We start from the raw sequence: 19,796 nt of genomic DNA, 5'->3' as shown, positions 1-19,796 counted from the left end.
TAAATAAATAATAAATAAATAAATAAATAAATAAATAAATAAATAAAATCTTTAAAAAAATAAATAAAGATGGGAATATCGGGAAAATTTATATGAAATTTCAAGAGGTCTCAAACAGTCAAAACAATACTGAAAAAGAACAAAGTTGGAGGACTCACACTTCCCTATTTGAAAACTTACTACAGGGGATTCCTGGGTGGCTTAGCGGTTTAGCGCCTGCCTTTGGCCCAGGGAGCCGTCCTGGAGTCCCAGGATCGAGTCCGCCTCAGGTTCCCGGCATGGAGCCTGCTTCTCCCTCTGCCTGTGTCTCTGCCTCTCTCTCTCTCTCTCTCTGTCTATCATGAATAAATTAATAAAATCTTTTTAAAAATTACCACAAAGCTCTAGTAACTAAAACAGTGTGGTAGAGGCATAAGGACAAAATGTGATTGAACAGAATAAAGAATCCAGAAGTAAACTTTCCATTATATGGCCAACTGATTTTTGACAAGGGAACCAAGGCCATTCATTGGGGAAGGGGCAGTCTTTCCAACAAATGATGTGGGGAAAAGTAGATATTCAGAGGAAAAGAATGAGCTGGACTTTTACCTCACACCATGTACAAACATGAACTCAGAATGGATCAAAGACTCCAATTTAAGAGCCAAAGCTACAAAACATAGCAGAAAGTCTTTATGATTTTGGATTTCACAAAAACACAGGCAACACGAATTTAAAAATAGGTAAACTGGATATCATCAAAATTGAAAACTTTTCTGCATCAAAGGACACTGTCAAAAAAGTAAAAAGACAATCCACAGAATGGGAGAATATATTTCCATATCATATATCTGATAATATCTGATTAATATCCAGAATATATAAAGAGCTCTTACAACAACAAAAAAAACCAAGCAATGCAATTTAAAAATGGGTGAAGGACTTGAACAGGTATTTCTCCAAGAAGCTATACAAATGACACATGAAAAAATGCTCAATGTTATTAATCATTAAGGAAATGCAAATCAAAACTACAGTGCAATAACCACTTCACACACACTAACGTGGCTATTATTTAAAAAACAAATACAAAGGTAAAAACTCCAAATGTCAGTGAGAATGTGGAGAAATTAAAACCCTCGTACGTTGCTAGTGAGAATGTAAAATGGTGCAGCTGTGGTGGAAAACAGTCTGGAAGTTCCTTAAAAGTTACATATAGAATTACTATATGACCCAATAATTCCACTTTTAGGTACATACCCAAAAGAATTGAAAACAAGGACTCAAACTGATACTTGCACTAGCAATGTTGATAACAGTATTATTCATAACAGTCAAAAAGGGGAACCAACTCAACTGTCCACCAATAGATGAACAGCTTTGCAAAAGGTGATATATATAAATGCAGGACTATTATTCAGCCATAAAAAGAAATGAAGTTCTGGGACATGCTATGACATGGACCAACCTTGAAAACATTAAGCAAGGTGAAATAAGTCAGACACTAAAGGACAAATATTGTATGATTCTATTTATGCGTGTCTTCTAGAATAGGCAAATTCTTGTAGACAGAGTAGACTAGAGGTCGCCAGGGGCTGCTTGTGGATGGAGGGGACAGGGAATGGGATGTTGTTGCTTAATGGGTACAAAGCTTCCTTTAATGGGTACAAACTTAATGGAAAAGTTTGGGAAATAGATAGTGCTGATGGGTTACACAACGTCATGGGTGTACTTAATGCCACTGTACATTAAAAAAGCATTAAATGGTAAATGTTATGGATATTTTACACAATAAACAAGGGAAATGTCTGGAAGGGGTTTGTTTTCTGTGTGAAGGGGCTTTTAGCTGTTCTTGGGAGGAGGAGAGGTGTCTGTCCAACGAGCAACTAGGATATAAACTCCTGGAGGGCATAAATCCATGTCCTCAATTCTTGTTACCCGCCCAGACCCCTGCATGGGTGCTGGTGAGTGGAGCTGCCTGCCGACCGCACTGCAGTTAGCACCTGATCCTCCCATCCTGGAGTGAGAGCAGTCATGTCCTTGGTTTACCTTAGGCTCCGGACCAGCTGCTCTTGTTATAGGCCGAGGGAATCTGGAGAAAGTTGTCCAGCAAATGGCACCATAGTCACGGGTCACGAGACCTTTCAGATGAAGGGTCATGAGTTTAGGCAGACATCTCATTTTGGGAACTTTTGGGTTTTGGAATAATCTCACCACTTGAGGAGTGTGTGGACCATCCTCAGAGTGCTGGAGCACCTCCAAACTATTGTAATGACCTCCAGGAGCTCATATCTTGAGGTGTCAAGAGTTGTATAGATTGCATTGTTTTCTTTCTTATTATTGCAGGGCTTCTGGAGAGGGTTAGCAAGGAGAAAACAGCAAGGGCCTGTTTGGTTTCAGCGGTTCATCCTAAATCAGTGGTCTTCAAAGTGGTAATCCCCCATCCAACGGGTACAAGAGGACTCTTCTAGGGAACATACAGAGGTGTGGGACACATCCTCTATGTCTATATCACCCATTCTTCCATCCACCTGCCCAGGAATGAGACTGCGCTCAATACAGCCAATCCTTTTCTTTATCCATCACTCATTCCTGGTCTTAGGACCATTAAAGAGACGAATCAAAATTCGGTTCTGAAGAAACCTCTTTTACTGCTGTATCAAGGCACTTTAGACCATAGGTTTCTGCTCTTTCCCTTCTTCCACATATTTCTGTTAAAGAAGCTTGGCAATAGAAATAGAGTACTTTGGCCTGTGTTTAGGATGCTCTGAATTCAGAAAAGCCAGAGCAATTAAGGTTAATGATGCTTATCCCTTTAAATATAGGTAGAATGCTCTGCAAGTCTACCAGATTTTTTGAAGTAAATTAAATAAAACCTTTCATATGATTTATTCAAAACTGTTAAACTTTAATAAATACAGATTTTGAAACTTAAGATTTTTATCAAATCATATAGGTTCATTTTAATTATAATCAATTGCCAGCTGTATCATGTTTAACATTTGCTACCTCCTATTTACAAAAAACTCATTCATACTGATGATGAGAAAATGTAGCTGTCCACTGGAAACCGGTAAAGCCCACATACGATGTTCTGGAAATCTAAAGCAGCCCTAACACAGCACTATTCAATGGAAACATAATGAGAGCCAAATATGCAAGTAAAATCTAAAAAGTAAAAAGAAAATGTGAAATAACTTTAATAATCTATTTATCTTTTTTGGCTCTATTTTTTCTATTAAAAGCAAAATTCAATGAATATTTTGTCTTCCCCTCCCCAGTTTTATTGAAATATAACCGAAGATAATATTGTATTAATTTAAGGCACACAATACAATGATATGATACATGTATAAAGTGCGAAAATATTTTGTCTTATTTCATAGGACAAGTGCAAGTGTTTCTCTAGAGTACATTCTTTTAAAAAAAATCTATTTTATCTCACCCAGTATACCCACATATTACTTCAACACATGTGCAATGTAAAGAATTACTAGGGAGATATTTCACATTATTTTTTTCCATATTAAGTTTTTGAAATCTGGCATGTGTTACAGTTGTAGTATCTCTTTATTTGGACAGGCCATATTTCAAGGGCTTAATAGCCACATGTGGCTGGTGGCTGTCATACGGATGGCAAAGCAGTAGAGAACCCACCAGAAAAGAAGCTGGAAGGCCACTGTGTCAGACAATCTGGGTCTGAAGGCACAGCCGGGATGGATGGGGCTATTCTGAGTATTTGCCACAGTCCCCACAATACCTTTCAGTCCTGGACTCTAGGACCCTATAACCTTAAGAAGAGAGGTTCAGGGGCAGCCCCAGTGGCTCAGTGGTTTAGTGCCACCTTCAGCCCAGTGCATGATCCTGGAGACCCAGGATCGAGTCCCACATCGGGCTCCCTGCATGGAGCCTGCTTCTCCCTCTGCCTGTGTCTCTGCCTCTCTCTCTCTCTCTCTGTCTCTCATGAATAAATAAATAAAATCTTTAAAAAAAAAAAGAAGAGAGGTTCAGGAACACAACTGGAAGAGGAGAACAAGAAAGGAAAGCCTCAGGTGGCTGTTGCTTCATTGTTCTGATAACCCCAAGCCCCAAGCAAAGGCCAAAAGGTTGCAAGCAACCCTGCGTCATTATTTCAGCAGAGATTCTTGCTTGACACCCTTGGTTTTCTGATGAATGATAAAAAATCATTCAAAGGAAAATTTTTAAAAAAGCCTCAACTATAAAACCTGGTAAACACCCTCTCTCTGAGTTCTATCTATTTTCCTGCTCTAAATAACTATAGGTTCACCTGGTGCCATTTCCACACACCATCTGCTCTATTTTTTTTTTTTTTATCACAATGCCAAGAGAACATCAGTTGTTCAGAATGGGTTTCTTCCTTTCTTTCTTTCTTCCTTTCTTTCTTTCTTTCTTTCTTTCTTTTCTTTCTTTCTTTCTTTCTTTCTTTCTTTCTTCTTTCTTCTTTTCTAGTGTGTGCAATATGAAAATTAGTTTAACATCTGAAGGAAAGAGATACTTATAAAACATACTGGAAACTGAAACCACTATTCAATCTCACGGCAATGCAGTCATATAAAAACCCCAGCACCTTCTAATGTACTCTCACAGTGCATGGTGGAAGACTATCATTGAAAGCTGATGTTATGGCTATGCTCTGTCTTGCTTCCTTTTATACAGTGTTGTGAGTAAGCTGATATAAGACAGCAAGAGGAAGAATCCGGTTTATTCACATTTCCCATAATATCTATCATCCGCTGAAAATCATGTCCACTGCAAAATTCCTCCTTTCCCCAATCTCTAATATCCACACCTACTTCCTTTTCTCATAAAAGACACAATAAACAAATTGCTGGTGACTAATATATTAATTCCAGTTAATAATTCTGCGGTTTCATATCACGAGTTACCAGTGCTACAGATCCCCAGGCTAGATATTTCTTAAAAAAAAAAAAAGATTTTATTTATTTATTTGAGAAAGAGAGTGAGCGCATGCACAAGCAAGGGGGAGGGAGAGGGACAAGCAGACTCTGTGCTGAGCATGAAGCCCGATGGAGGGCTTGATCCCATGACCCTAAGATCATGACCTGAGCTGAAATCAAGAGCCTGACACTTAAGCGACTGAGCCACCTGGGCACCCCTATTCTTGATATTTCTGTGAGATGGTTTATGTTAAGCAAGGGTTAGGAAACTACCGGCTAACTCTGGCCCTAAACCTATCTGTATACAGTTTTATCGCAACACAGCCATTTCCATTCATTGACAGAGTATGGTTGCGTTTGCGTAACAGCAGCAGAGGTGCATAGTTATGGTGTTGTATTGTGACAGAGATTTTATGGACAGTAAATCTGATCTCTTTAGTCCCTGTCTCTGCTGATCCCTAATTTGGAGAACAGCTAATTGCTTCTAGATTGTGGGTTTTCTGAAGGGTAGGAGCAGGGTCTCTAGCACGTCTGGATGACTCCCTAACATTATAGATACAAGTGAAGTCATGGTAGGCTTTCAACTGATGTTAATTTCAATTAATGCTCAATTGATATTTCAAATTAATGCTTTCTGGTTATTCACTATTTGGTGTCTTCTACTTATTATCTAGCCTCTCTACCTTGCTATGTGAGCTCTAAGGGTTGTATTACAGGGCTTCCTCATACCGTGGCTTTTTCTTAATTCAGCAGACAGAAAACACCAACAGGAGATCAGCTGGTGGAAACAGAGAAGTTGGGGTATTTCTTTCTTGCTCCCTCCCAGCTCTGGCACCACAGTTGTGCCAGTGGCTGCACCCCTAACTCACAGCAGTTCCTCAAGGACTCCAGCTTTCACCAGCTAGCAATATCTCCTTCCTTGCTTCCTGCTGTTACTAGAACCTGGGTGCCCCAACCACCCTTCTTGGTTTCCTTTATCCTAACCACACCTCTACAAGCCTTCCCTTTGATCATATCTCTTCGGTTGAACCTTCTGAGTAGAAATCTGGTTTTGCCTTAACCTTGACTGATACTCCTCCAGGGTTCTCATTTGGCAAGTGGTAAGCCAGTAGGATGTCCCCACACTGCAAGTTTAAATGAAAACCAGGAGAGGACATATGTTCTGTGGGCCAGTTGTATCAGAACCGCTGAGGGTCTTAAGATTCCTGGACCAGCCTGCCACCATGCTAAATGAAACTGTCTCTGGATTGAGTAGTGCTCTGTAACAAGTATCCCAGGTGTTAAAGCACCTATTGAAACAGATGGTGAGATTCACTTTTGGGGGCAGGATGAAAATAAGAACGAGAAAACCAGTCTGAAGCATGCAGAGTGTTTGAAAAATCCTGAAGTCGGATGCACAAATACAGGAGGATTAAGCAGAAAGAGAGTCAGAGCTCTCTACCGGTCGACCACAGGTGGCGCTGCAGCTAAAAGCGGGACTTCCTCTTCTTTTGGTAACACAGGTTAGCTCTTTAAAGTAGGCTACACATTAAAAAATCACATATTCCATAATAACGGCTTCCGGAGTCTATCTGTCGTCAGTACCAGTTTATTAGTGAGCATTAAGAGCAATTGCTTTGAGAGTTTGGGAAGCAGGAGCCCTATAGTGCAGTCATTTGTAGGGTTCAACAAAGTAGCATGTATGAAAGACAGAGCAGCAGGGCTGGACGTTTAACTCCAACTCCCAGCCATGAGATCTGGGGAGTGACAACCTCAGAGCTTCAGGATCCTAATCTCTAAAATGGACATAAAAAAAACAGTACTTTCCTGGGAGCATACATGAGTTAAAAGATGAAAAGTACTAGTGTAGGGCACACTACACACTCGCTAGATGTTCACTATTAGGACCGCTTTGCAAGTGGCTTCCCAAAGTGTTCCACACAACACTAGCTCCTAGGGAGAGAAGGGAGCGAGCATATAATCAAGTGTTATGTGGGAAAGGGTACCATGGTATGGAAATGCTGAGTTTAACAAAGTGACACATATGGGCTTCTTGGAGTCTTCAACACCCTAATGGGCATTTCAATCCATAGGAGGGAATATGCTGCCTTTCCTGAATTTACTTTGCCATAGAATCCTCTCTCACCCCTTCCCTGCTTTTTTTTTTTTTTTTTTTTTTGGTCATTCATGGCTCACCTCATGAGGTTAGCGTTTTCTGATCACATGTTGGGAACTACTCACTCAAATGTTGATTACAGCACTGCCCAGCTCCTTGCACCTCCCCTTCTTGCATACATATCCTGCTTAACGCTGTTAAATTAGAAATAGGTTACTATGCATAGTATAATCACTCTGTAGAACACTTCAGAATTTATAAAGCCCCTTCACATACTTAGATCAGTCCATCTTGCCAGAACCCCCTTGGAAGTCTCTTATGAATTTCTTCATTTTACACAAGAGGACCCAGAAAGCTCGACGAGGTGAAGGACTTACTGAGGGTTACCCAGCTAATGACAGGGACAGGTCGTCTGGCATGAAATATCGTGTTATCTCCGTTACACCCCAGTTGCCTTCAGTTTGGCCCCAAAGCTCTGAAAGGGGGTCTGGAAGATTCATGAGATCTGAGAGACTCTGTGAGCCTCTCCAATGGGCCAGTGGCCTTGGAAATCCTCGTGATTTTATGAACTAAAGAGAAGCAAACTTCTCGTTTCAGGTTGCGCTATTAAAGTATCCCTTCCAGTCTCATGTTCAAAACAATCCCTAAAGTGAAACTTGATTTTGCCTTATTTGGAAGATAATCTCAGAAAGAGACTGCCATTGTATAAAACATCCTTCACCAGCATACTTCTCCACTTTTAACCCCTCAGGAAGCAAATGTTAGGCTCAGGGAAGCCAGTAGTGTTATTTCTCTCTATTTTCTCCCCCTTTTTGGGTCCCAGGACAAAGATCCACAAATCATCTTATCTTTATCACACATATAGCTCACACAACTGTACCCTCTGCATCATGAAAAAGGTGGCATTTGATGTCAACATTACCAGCCATCCATTGACTGGTCAAACACCATGTCCTGTGGATTAGGAAGTGATAGATGGCGGGAGGACGAAGATCACAGAGCCAGTGTCCCTCCTCTCAGGGATGTGCAGCCTGGGAGAAGCGGTGGGCATGTGAACAGATAAATAGTGTTCCCACAGAGTCACAGCAGAGGTAGGTCCTCAGCACCAACACAGTGTCAAGAAAATCTTCAGGAAGGCAAAGTTTGAGCTGAGTGTTGAAGGATACACATCCCCAAAGCTGATAAAAACACAGTCACTCGCTCAGCCCCTTTCTGTGAGTTAATCATGAACACATCCCTCTCCTTCTCTATAGGAAGTCATTATTATTCCCATTTTGCAGATGAGGAGACTGATGAAAAGATGAAGTGACTTGCCACAGTCACACGGCTAAGGAGGCTTACAGAATGGATCTGAGCCCAGAGTCCAGGGCTGTCTGCTGCTGGCATCTCAAAGGGAAAGAGGCACATCTTCGGTGCCTTGGGGTCTAAGGGCTATGGAGCGATGAAGACGATGGAGTTAAAGGGCCATGGCTGGAGTGCAGGCTTGGCACTTAAGCAGAGGCAGAGAACCTCGGGGGCCATGGTACAGGGTCCAGGGTAAATCCTGAAGGCACTGGGAGTACCATTCGAGCATCGTACTTGATTCATTTGAGCAAGGGTGGAAGATGTGTTAGGGGAGAGCCAGATCTGAACCCTGGCTTTCATTTTCCTCCTTTTCATCGCAGGAGAGAAGCCCTCCATCTGCCCCTGCAGCCTGCGCAAGCTCCTCTGGCCCTGGCTCAGAAGGGACAATATTCAACATCCCAATCAAGTCTCTTTAAGGGAGAAAGAGGCCATGGTGGCCAGCGTTGAAAGCCAAGATCCCAGGAAGGGTATCATACATTGGATCAACCAGATATTCAAGAATAATGTGTTGCAGTTTAGTCGAACATTCAACAAGTCTTTACTTAGTTCCTGCTCAGAGCCAGATGCTGGTCATCAGGAGTTTTCATCGGTGAACATGACAGGGCTCACCCTCTAGGAGCGCCCAGTCTTGTGCTCCAGCGCAGAAGCCAGGAGATGACACCCCAGGTGAAGAAGGGATGGTGGCTCCAAACAGAACTACAGGGCCCAAGGGACAAAGAATTAAAATGCAAAGCACACCCGGAACTCCACACTTTGGAGGTGTTTATGCCCCAGCTGTGGAAGTGATGTTTTTTATTTCATCATGTTCAAGTCTGAAATTTCAAAAGCGATGGTTGGTGAAATAATTTGAACAAAAATGTGTTTTTAAAAATGCAGTTTGGATTAGGACCAGAGTCCGGCAGAAGAAAAACGAATACATCACCTATGTCACCTACAACTGAAATGCTTCCTTTTTCCTTTTTATATCTGGCACTTGGCTTACAAATAACCCACCCCTTCTACAGGGCAAGCGCTTCACGCTCTGTGCATGGAAGTGGTCGATAGTTCTTTTAATAATGAAGGATATTATTAATATATTTTGCCTCAACTGAAATTCAAACCCATTTCGATTTTTTTCCTCAGGTGGGATGTGGACAGAGAACATCTAGGTAATCGGCGTTATCATTTATAAGGCCAAGACAGAACCAATACTTCAGAGCTAAATGTAATTCAAGAAGCGTAATTTAACAGCTCTTTTTAGTGACTCTTTACAATCAAGATGATTTCAAGTCTCTGAACACCAGCCAAGATGCCACCAAAGTATACTTACATACCAGCGAATATTGCATGTTATACAAATTCCATGCTTGTCTCCTCCTGACTTGAGAAAATCACCCCACTCTCTCATCCTACCTTAAGACAAAGCCATTGTGGCTCTTCAGGTCTTAATGGAAGTTGAGAGTGAAGGGCTTGCATGAGGAAATAGCCTGTTCTTGCCTAAAATTAGCACTCATCTTCCACCAATGCTCTTTTTATTGGCTGTTAAGCTTTCAGGTCCTTGAAGTCGAGTGGGACACCCCCAAACACCCTTTCCTTGCTCCAATAACAAATCTCAAAGCTTAAAGGGCTTCTAACACCAGTTATTCTAAGGATTTAGTCAGAGGCACACATGAACGGCATCTGAGCGAGCCTCCATACACGGTCTTAGGCAGCCAAGAAAGATGCCCCAAGATCCATCAGATCCCTCTGCCTTCCCCCAGCCTTCAAATCAAGCAGATGATTTAGTCGTCTCTGTTCTTTCTGTTTAGGGTACCTATTTCTAGGTATGGAAATACCTAGAAAGTTTAAGAAACTCATGCGCCTGAGTTTCTTAAAAAGGAACATAATTTACCACCTGGAGGAGGGGATTATTCTTATTGTAAGATTGCTCACGCTTTGACATCTAGAACTAGAGTCTCATCCTTACATGTACAATAAGGAGAACCCAACCAGGGGGCTTCCAACACCACCATTTTCTTGCTGGCTGCATCTCCTCTCACCTTTCTCCAACTGAGCTGGGCTTCCAAGCTGGGACAAATGTTCTTGTGCCCAGGTTAGTGGAAGAGTCTTCCAACAAAATTTCCCACCACATGACATCTTGGGTTAAAAATGTTCTGTATCAGTGTCAATGAGTGGCTCCTTCACAGGTAACCATGAGGAGACCAGATTGCTTCAGGCAGAAGAAATGAGATAATTCTTTTATCTTTGCTGATGCCTTCTTAAAAGTACATATTTTTAAAAATTTCAGAAGTAATATATAAATACATTCTTGCAAAAGACAAAGTGAAGACTCTCCTGACCTCACAGACCCTGGCACTTTAATGAAACTGTACACCTCTGCTTCAATAGAGCCTCCGAAAAGCTGGAGAACTGCTTCTTCTCAAGACAGGAAGGCAGCCCGGAAGAGAAAAGAGAGGTCTGGCCCAGCAACTCTGCTTGGATCTGAGGTTTCCCACTCTTTCAAAAATCATAGTGAAATAACAGCCCTTTTCATTCTTCCAGAATATAATTCACTCAATGCAGACACACCAACAATCCTACGTAGAGGCTACCCTGTGAGGAGTCAGAGCACACGGCGAGCACGCCAGCCCGTGTGGACACAACCAGCTCAGCCCCACTCTGCAGCTGTGAGACTGCTTCTCCCAACCCTTGAGAAGTGAGAATGATTACATTTTGTTCAAAGTGTCTCATTACATTGATTTAAATAAGATTTCTAGACCTGTAAAAAAAGAAAACGCATTTAAAAATGTCACACCGTTTGTGTCAGAGAAGACTCTATAGAGACAGTTGGTGAAACCCATGTGACACTCCTGCTGGGAGGACACTGGCATCTCTCCTGCCAGGCGCATCTGACAGGAGGTCATGGAGTTCAGTTCCACCCAAGTCAGGTATTTCTTTTCCGCAGAATGCATCCTCCCGTGACCAACAGGAGGCCATGGACAGGTGTGGAGAGATCTGCCTTGAGGGATGCACATCATGGGCTTGGAAAAGATCTTAAGCTGACGAACTGGCCACATCTCTGACAAAACTTGAGTGTGACTGACCTGCGACCATGCCCTGAGAGCATCTCACACACCTGGACCGGTAAGATACAGCCCAGTTTGCAAAATGCCAGGCACGCTTTCTGATGTTTATTCTTCCCACAGTCATCACAGAGCTGGATGCCCCACAAAAGAAAAAGTCAAACGAGGATCTTGGGGCCCCCCGTCTGGGGGTTCAGGCATCCCACCCTGTCCTGCCCCAGTACAGTAAACATCCACTATAGACAGGCGAGCGCTAAGCCCTTAATGTGTATTTAATCACTGCAGCAGTCCTGAGGGAGATGTTTACTGCTTCCATTTTATAGATGAGGAAATTGAGGCTTAGAGAGATTAAAGTGGCTTGGTCCAGGTCGGCCTCTTCCACAGGCCCTGGTCACAGCCACTGCTCCGGCCTGCTGAGAGTTGCCTATGCCCAGATAAACGTATGACACGAAGGGAGCTGCACGGGGGCAGGTCTGAGAACAGAGCTGTGCGCCGGGCCAGAGGGATGCCCAGGGGAGCGATCTCTCAGCTGAGTGATGACATTGGAGATCCAGGTGTCATACACTATGGGGACAGGAGAGAGTCCTGAGAAGCTGTGACCCTCCCCTTTGCTGTGCTGGGTGGACACTCCAAGGAGTGTCCCTTGGAGGGAGGCAGGAGGGGCCCAGTCTGGCTTTGCGATTCTAATTCCTGCACTGCCCACTACAGGGAAGCAGGTATTTACTGAGTGTGCGACACTTAGGATTATTTTAAGAGAGGCCTTTGGAACCTGGAAGTTCGATGAATTTATGAGATCAGCAGCTATTTTTCTAAGAAGGTTTTAATACAATCCATTTCATTTGCAGCTGCTTTAACGTGAAATGTTGTTTAAGAGAGACAAATAAACAACAATTCACATTTGCCAGGCTTCTCTCTTCCCCACCCTCCCCGTTGTTCCAGAGGAAATTTTTTATTGATTAAAGCACAATTACATTATGGTGTAGAAAAACCAGCCCCAGAATAAATCGTTTTAAGAAGAAATCTCCTGGATGTTCTATAAAGAAGCAGCCTCAGAAGGGAGCGGCACACCTGGCACTGGCTTTGTAATTTGGGGCAAACTCTCTCTCTTCTCAGTAAAAGGATGGGGTCACTGCCTTCTAAGGAAGGGAGGACCACGTGAAGGTAGCACTCCATTAAGACTTCCAAAAGACTTCCTGGTGGCTTGGCGGTTTAGTGCCTGCCTTCAGCCCAGGGCGTGATCCTGGAGTCCCGGGATAGAGTCCCACATCGGCTCCCTGCATGAAGCCTGTTTCTCTCTCTGCCTCTCTCTCTCTCTCTCTCTCTCTATGTCTATCATGAATAAATAAATATTTTTAAAAAAGACTTCCAAAAGCCCTTAAGTACATTTTTCTCCCTGAGCCCTTTCCCCCATAGGAAAATATTAAATATTGTATTGTAGGACTGCATTAGAATTCAGACGAATATATAAATATTATGTACTAAAATATTTGCTTCGACCAAAATGTTGTATTCTCCCCTGGAGACATTTTTGTGGGTGACTAGAAAGGTACTGTGGACCTCACCCCCCTCCCCAGTGCTGTGCCTGCCTGGACCGCAGGACAAAGTGTAAGCCCCTGTTTGCTGAGGACCTGGGGGTAGGAAAGCTAGTCTAGAGCAGAGAGGCCTAAGCCCTGTTGCTCAGCAAAACAGGGCTCCACGTGGGAGAAGGATGGAGAAGAGACCTCCTATCAGTGGCTGGCGGCTGAGGCAGGGCGACAGAAGGGTCAGGTGGGAAATGATGCTGGAGCCACGTCTGGGGGCGGGATTTAGCCAACCCCTCTGCCACTGGGCCACCTACTCTGGGAAATCCTTGGTTAGCTCTCCGCTGCTCAACCAGGAACACTGAATTCAAAACGTAAAAACAAAGCAAAGAGATTGGATTTCATGATGTCTAAAGTCTCTCCGTTCCCATTCTAATATTAGACTTTTCACCACAAGTATTTAAATACTGCTCCACAATGCCAAAAGCTGCTTCCTCTCCCAGAGGAAACTCACTAAGGCAGGAACTAAGAAAGGACTTTGAGGAACCCAGATCACTTGCAAAGATGCATCGCCGTCCAACGCTGCAGAGCTGTGGGTGCAGAGCTCCCCAGCAGCCGCGGTGCGCTCTGGCGCTCGGGCCGTTCCCCCGATGACTTGTGTGTTCCTGTCCTGGATGGCCGCATTTCACACCCAGTACCTTTGGAGGTTTCTGTCCCGTGGATATGAATGAATTTTGATAACTCGAAATGAAAATGCCAAGTGCCACATTCTCCCCGGTGGGGGGGGGCAAGGAGTTCTTCGCTCTGTGCCTACAGCTGTTGGGCATGGATGCCCCTAAATCACCTGCACTTACCAGGGCAGCCAGTTGAACAGCCCTCCCTGGCTTGGCTGGGGGTGGGGGTGGGGGTGGGTGGGAGGGGGCTTCCTCCGGGCCAGGATCCTGCTTCAGCACCACCACCGTTCACCTGCTCAGGTTTGAAGCCCTGTTATTTTGTTCCTTTTTCCCTACCGATATGCACCAATTCCCTGTTTCGACAACACACATGCTAAAAAGCAATTCATCTATTTTGTCCAATGGCATTACCCAAATGCCAATGTTTTGAGCTTTGGCATTGTGTCTCATTAAGGAGAATAGAAACATGGGTAATTTAGTCTCCATGAGCTTCCAAAATATTTAGGTTTACTTCCCAACCTGGCAATTAAACAAGCAAATCTTTATTCTGGAGCTGGGCTGTCCAATACAATAGCTGCCAGCCACAGGTGGCTGAAGTTGGATGAATTAAAATGAAATAAAATTTAAAATGCTCCATGTCAGTCTCTCGGTCACACTAATCATATTTCAGGCAGTCACCAGCCACATGTGACTGGTGGTCCCTTATTGGAAGGCATAGATACAGAGCAGGTTCATCACCACGGAAAGTTCTACTGGAGAGCGCTGCCCGAGGCTCGAACACTTGCAAAGGCAAAGAGAATCTTCCTGCCACCTCTCTGTCCCCGATGCCTACCTACCGCAGGCTCTTCCTGACACGGAGTAAAAGCTCTAATAATTGCTTAAGGAACTGAGATTCTTCATCTCTAAACACGGGAACAAAATGTGGTCTCCAATAAATGTTGAGTTCAAAGAAGAAAAGTAAAAAATACAAGGAAAGGGCTATATTGGGAAAATTGTTTCCATAAACAAAAAACTAAAATTCTAGTGTTAGCACAAAACAACTTTTCCTAGACCTCTCCCTAATGGAAGCGAAGACTGAATGAGACCATTGCTCAAAACCTGTATCTATGAGCCATTCACGATATTAACAGACAGGCCAGGTCACCAAAGCCAGTGTAATAATAACACAGTAGCGGCGAAAATAATAATGATGCTGGTGATGATGATACTCACGGAATACAAGGCATTCTACATGTATAAAATCCTTTCCCAGTTTAACATCTTTGAATCTCACAACGATTTCGTGAGGTTGAAATTCTTATACCCATTTTATTGCTGGGGAATAAAGTGGAACGGAGCCTCGCTGTCTTGCCTAATGACTCAGTTGGTAAATCAGGGTAAGAGATACCTGGGTTCAGGCTTTCTGCCTATCACAGCTGCTATATTTTGCCCAGAAACTACCCACTGAGCTATTCCTGCTCTCTATCTATGCTGTTAAATGAATTGAGATCCCCTAACAAAAGCAGACCTATACGTCCAGTGCCCCAGAAGGCCAACTAATCGATTGTCCTCCTTAATAATAATTTTGGCTTCCGCAATATCGAAGGACAAATCTTTGGTAACCATAGGCTCCAGAAAACATTATTAATTTATCACCCAAGAAACCATTTGTTCTGTGGATTATCAATCTCAAACAGTGGTTCTGAAGCACAAGCATGATATACTGTGCTCTGGGTTGCACAGCTGCTTTGCATTTTGAATTCTTTATTTATAGAACAAGTCAAATTAATAACTCAAAAATGTTGTTTCAGGCAAAGTAATGGACACACAATAAAACTATTCATTTCCTAAAAGGTCACTCCAGGAGATGCATACATTGTTTAAAAGCCTACCAACAATGCTATTATTCCTTCGAAAACTGAAAATGTATAATAAGCAGTTAGAGCACATATCTGCCCCCAAGACCCCAGGCTAATTTAAAGTACAATCACAAGGCAATCAATCATACTCCAAAATTACTTCATTTTCCAAACTGTTTACACTTTTTAAGTTACAAATCCACTTTCTGCTATTTCAACTCACGATTTACAACTACAGATTTAGACCGCTTGGCAAGCAGCCAAGCGCTAGTCATGAGGGAACTAATGATATGAACAGATCAGTGTTTTATAAAGGAGAAAAGCGCATGTAAATTTCCAGTGTGTCTGCAAGTAATCAAGGCACTGCTGACTATAAATGAGACCGTCTCAAATTTATTTTAGGAGAAATATCTTAAAGCTGCACTTTTTATCCAGGCCAAAAAAAGCCTTTAGGAGGAACTCTGAGATTACTCAAATTATTGTAAATAAATGGTTATATGAACAATATGGAAAGAATAGTGCAATAAGTGACTTACTTCAATAAGTGACTTATTTCAACATTCCTGTTTTGTGTGCCCTTATCAGGATTTCTGGAATGCTAGAGTTAAAGGAAAGAGAGGAAAAGATGTGCTTGTCTCCCTTCTCTCTCCCTCTATCTCCCTCTCCCTTCCTTTTCCTCCCTCCCTCCTTTAAAATTGCTGTTGTTAACCATAGCAGCAAATCATGTTTGTTTTAGTAGCCAAAAATGCTCTGAATAAAAAAGAAGACCCTGGGGGATACTGTTTTAAATTAAATATGATTTTTATTGTTTCATTACAACAGCACAGCCAAATAATCACTTTGTGTTATTTGTACAAATAACGTAGGATGCTCATTTTCTTGCGGAAATAATTACTCTAGTCTATCATATTCTGCTCGTCGTCAAAACCTCCCCCTTTGCTGTCACCAAGCATGTGCATTAGACTCTGGAGGCTAAATGTAGCCAAAGTTTCATGTGTTCTTACATGTTAAAGAGTAAAGCCAAGTAAGCATATTCAGATGTGAGGGCGCCTTGAAGAGAGAAGCTTAAAATAGCCTCGCAGTATATACATTGGAAAAGTCCATGCACTGTGATTGATATTTTAGTTAGAGAATCATTACATGACTAAACTCAATTTTATAATTGGATAAAGCCAGATACAATAAACTGGCACTGCATTGTTAAAGCATCCTACATCTTAAAACTATCTGTAATCATAAATCAACCTAATTATTTGAAATACTGTCATGAAGTGGAAAAGAAAAGAAATTAAAATAAACTAGCTGCCTGAATATCTCATTTTATTTTCTAAGAACCAAGGCTTTTTATTGGCCTGAAAGCCCAATCCCACAATACATGGTAAACCATACTCTTTAGATAAAACTGTACACACAGAAAATCAATAACAAAGATTAAAAGCTTTCCCCTCCTCCCCTTTTTCACACTGGCATCTGGTGTGTGTGTGTGTGTGTGTGTGTGTGTGTGCGCGCGCGCGTGAGTGTGCACGCGTGCATGTGAGTTATGTATTTGTGTGTGTGTGTGTGTGTGTGTGTGTGCCTGTGTGTTAATTTAACTATACTCAAAATAATGATCTTCATGAATCTGGAGCAACACACATAGACCTATTTTACTAAAACTTCAATTTATCCTGGTTTTTGTCACACTCAAAAAAGCTACTAAGAGGGGAATGAATGTTTCCAGTTCTGAGTAATTTCATAATCAATTCCCTGGAGCCTCTGATATCACCACTGTGACATCATCAGGATAAATGTTCATTGGCTGCAACGGTCTTTCAGCTTAACCCTTTCCCCGATGTCCCAGCCTATCGCTGGCTAGCTCTCTAATGCAAATCCCTTATATTCACCTGTGAACAGCAGAGCACAGAGAGAATGGGGATAAATGCTTCCTCCTCATACACACACATACACACACCGCACACCCACGGCATGGAGCTAGAACATTCTAAAAGGCAGCAGCGTGTGTCTCTTCTAGTAGAAAGCTTAGGGGAAATATAAGCCCTAAAGGGACATCATAGTAAGTTCTAGCAGGTGGAGAAGAAAGTGGTTAGGAACACTCTTAGATAGAGTTGGGGTATCTCTCCCAATCACAATGCAAGAACTAGAGACAGAATTCTGCATATAGAGACATGTTCTACACACAAAGGACAAATCTGCCCAAGATTATCTCTATCTAAATTTGCCCAACTTCTCTTGAAACTTGATAACATATTTTTCATTTTACATTGGCTTCAGCAATGCCAAGCATTGAAGGATTTTCAGTGTATGTGATATCCTAATTCTGCTGGAGATGTTCTTTACAACTGAACCAATATTCAGCAAAAGCCTCTGAATTCAGCTTTGACCTTTGACCTCACAAGCACCACTTCTAGGAATTTATCCTGAGGAAATAATCAAGGATACAAAAAATGATATAATTTCAGGATGTTCATGAGAGTACTGTTTATAATAGTCAAAAGCTAGGGAAAAAAAACCCCAAAGTCCAATAATAGGAGAACAAATTACGGTACTTCCATGTAATGGAATACAGTGGAGTCCATTATTAAAAATGATACTTCAGATCAATATCTTTTGTGTATAAAAGACCACATTAAATAAGAAAAGAGATATGAAACTGAAGATACAGTATAAATTAAAAAAAATTAAAGCTCACATATAAGCAGGGAAAGAAAAGACTAGAAGGAGTGACAATAAATATCCCTAGTAGTTATTTCAGCATAGTGGTATTATGGGTAATTATTTTTTTTTTCAATCTCTTTATATCATCTTAACATGATAAAGATGCATTACTTTTTTTTTTTTAAATCAGGCCCCATGCCAAGGGTGGAGCCCAATATGGGGCTTGAACTCATAACCCTGAGATCAAAATTTGAGCAGAGATCGAGAGTCAGACACTTAACTGACTGAGCCACCCAGGTGCCCCAACCATGCAGTACTTCTATTATAAGAAAAGAAGCACAGTTAGAAGAGATGAAGAAAATAAATGTGGGCACACAGAGGGAAAATGATCCCATATAAATTCACCAATGTTGGGTGGTCCAAATATTTGATCAAATCTTTTTGAAATAATATACCCAACTTATTTTTTTGTAACTCTGATAACTTCCTCACAATATATTTATTAAGGGAATGACAATCCAATACATATATTTAGTTAATAATAGTGATAAAACAGCAATACCAAACTAAGGGGGAAAATTAGATTTTGGTTTACATACTTAAACCTTGTTTTTGCTGCTAGTAACTTCCTACAAAATATTTTTTTTAAAACTTCTTGCATTACTGTGGCATATTTGTTAAAACTGATGAACCAATGTATTGATACATCGTTATTAATCACATCCATAGTTTACATTAGGGTTCATTCTGTGTATTTTATGAGAGTTTTGCCAAATGCATAATGTCATGAGTCCACCATGACAGTATCATATAGAATATGTTCGCTGGCTATCTTTTTTTAAACTGAGATTGAATATTTCCTTCTAATAACACACACTGACTTCATGTTATTAGAATAGACACAAACATGTCAACAACCCCCAGCATAGTCCAAGCTACAAAGACAGCTACATAGTCTCAGTGAAATTAATCATTTTTGGTGCCAGTTCTAAGGGTGGCTGTGCAAAGAGATAAAACTTTGGGATCAGCTAGTCCTTTTCTCTGAAATGTAAAGAGGAAGAGGGGGGAGAAGGGAGGAAAGGAGCGAGAGGAGGGGGAGGGGGAAAGGAGAAGGGGGAAGAAGGGCCTCTCCTTTAAATTTTCTTCTTCTCCAGCTCTAAATTCAGAATTACTATTCAATTACAAGACAGAATGTCAAGATATAATAAACTGAACTGAAAAAGGGAAAAGAAAACATGCTCTTTTTTTCTACAAATGAGGTTCAGAGCTTTTGCCCATTAAAGTAAACCAAATATGTTTCTCTCAAAAATTCCAGCCAAAAGGCAGGATGCCAAACACACTTAACAGATAAATCACTGTTTCAGGGTCTCTCTTTTACTCTTTTCCCCCTTTCTTCTTTTGTTTTTCTTCTCTTTCTTTTGCTCCACACACACAGACACACACACACACACATACACACACGCACACTTTAAAAGCAAACTAAACACCCCTCCCCCTTTCTCAATCTATTTACAGAAAAAATAAACCAAAGGAAACAATTACTTTTGTTGAAGAACGCATTGTTTAGGGGAAAGTCACATTAAAATAAGTTCTACCTTCTTCATCAGAGATTAGCATTTCATATCTTGGGATCAAGCCATTGTCCTGCACACTATGTATAACTTATTGTACTTAATTTATCACTTTAGGTCATTGTAAACTAGGAGGGAGTTTGTAAACAAAAATGAATCA

The 19,796-nt window shown here is 41.7% G+C and overlaps 1 protein-coding gene across 1 annotated transcript in view; it reads right to left on the bottom strand.

Annotated features, from left to right (window-relative positions):
• ARID5B (AT-rich interaction domain 5B) overlaps nucleotides 1–19,796 on the bottom strand; it is a 178,278-nt gene that overhangs the window by 102,020 nt on the left and 56,462 nt on the right. The window lies entirely within an intron of this gene.

The sequence above is a fragment of the Canis lupus genome, chromosome 4, assembly GCF_003254725.2.
Source record: "Canis lupus dingo isolate Sandy chromosome 4, ASM325472v2, whole genome shotgun sequence".
Taxonomy (NCBI): domain Eukaryota; kingdom Metazoa; phylum Chordata; class Mammalia; order Carnivora; family Canidae; genus Canis; species Canis lupus.
Note: the sequence above shows the minus strand (reverse complement) of the source record. Positions and strands in the feature narration are given on the sequence as shown.